We start from the raw sequence: 1,752 nt of genomic DNA, 5'->3' as shown, positions 1-1,752 counted from the left end.
CATCATGGTCTTTATGTGTATATTGATCAATGACAAAACACATCACAGAGATGCCTATTTGATATGCGATTAGAATTTTTTATAGCGTTTGCTCATCATCAATATGTCTCTAAAACATTTTAGAAAAAAACATTTTAGAAAAGTTTAGAGTGTGAGTAAAATAAAAATAAAATAAAAAATGTTTATCAGATGTTTTTAGACAGATGCTTTCCAGATTAATGACTTTTTAGCAGACATCTTGGAAGACTTACATGTGCTGGGAAGAAACTTTTAGTGGTTTATCAAATGGTTTTGATCATGTAGTCAAGGGCTGCGTCTGAAAACTGATAAATGTTGCCTTCGGAGGACACATTCCAAGGACGGAAGGCATCAAGGCACATCCAAATACAATGTTATTTGCCATATTCACTTCCTGTCTCCTGGGTGGGATACCTTCATCTGATTTTTGAAGGCAGCATAGATGTGTCATTCGCTGCTTTTGATATCCCACAATTCTGTGCTTTCCATTCGATGATAGTTGAGCTACAAAAATAAAGATGGCGTCTGAAAATTGCAGTTAATCATAAGTTTGTGTGTAAAAGTACATTTTTAATCAATGTTTTCCACTTGTGATGTAATTTCTTGTGAGAAATTACTATTGTAGTCATTAAATATTCACTTAGTTTTCACCAAAGCTCGCTCTATATTGCTGTAGATCATTAAATTGTTACGCTGCCTTAGAAGTCTGTCTGAAATCATATTCGTGGGGTGCCTTCGTGCGCAAACCCTGCCTGCAGAGTCATTGCCTGACAGAGCAGCGATGCAACAAGTCTGCCTAAGTTTTCGGATGCAGCCAAGGTTTAGCTTTTTAGCATTAGCCCCTGCTGGTTGATGCTGGTAACTACACCATCTGGCTCCAAAAAGCATCTTTCTCCATTGGCCATATCAAAGGTAGTGTATTCTGTATTTTTTTGCAAGCAATATATTTAACACAAATATTACTGTCATGACTCCACCAGGCTCTTTAGTCAACACCATTCAGCCAGTGTTCCCTCTCACCTGATTATTAATCACCTGTCCCTCATCAGCACCTCATCAGGTGTGTATAAGAGCACACACCTTCAGTCATGTCTGGCTTCACAAATGGATACAGACTCCTTACTTGCTCTACTTAGTAGTTCTGCTCATAAGTCTTCAGTGATCTTCTTAATTGTACTCCAAGTGATCTCTGGGTAACCTTCAGCTATATTTCCTGAAAAAACTCCTTTGTTTACCTGTGATGAAATATACTCACCTGATACTCATCCAGTGGTGTGTGCTTTTTAATATTCTTGTTTCCCAACTGCACCTGAACTCTGCTTTAACCTGGTAACAGAAAAAAACTCAGTTATTATCTTTGTATTCTTTGAAGCATCTACTGTGCTATTACTTACCTGCAATGCATCTCCGTTTCATGTTCAATAAATACCTGTTTTTGGATTCGCTCATTTCTGTCTCACAGTCTGGTTCTATTCTAACAATTGCACCAACTAATGTGTTTAAAAGCATGAAATGGACAGGAGTAATCTGCCATGCGGATGATGTATTAGTATGTGGTAAAGACAAAGCCCAATACGACGAGTGACTACAGTAACTGAGGTCCTGTCCAGACTTCAGAAGGCAGGCTTAAAGGGATACTTCAGGATTTAGCATTAAGCTTTGTATTAGAAGAAAACCTGCAGAGCAGGATTATCCATAAGGCCACTTGGGCCAGTGCCCAGGGGCACCAACCAT

Source organism: Abramis brama, assembly GCF_963993115.1.
Source record: "Abramis brama genome assembly, chromosome: 4".
Lineage (NCBI taxonomy): Eukaryota > Metazoa > Chordata > Actinopteri > Cypriniformes > Leuciscidae > Abramis > Abramis brama.
Note: the sequence above shows the minus strand (reverse complement) of the source record.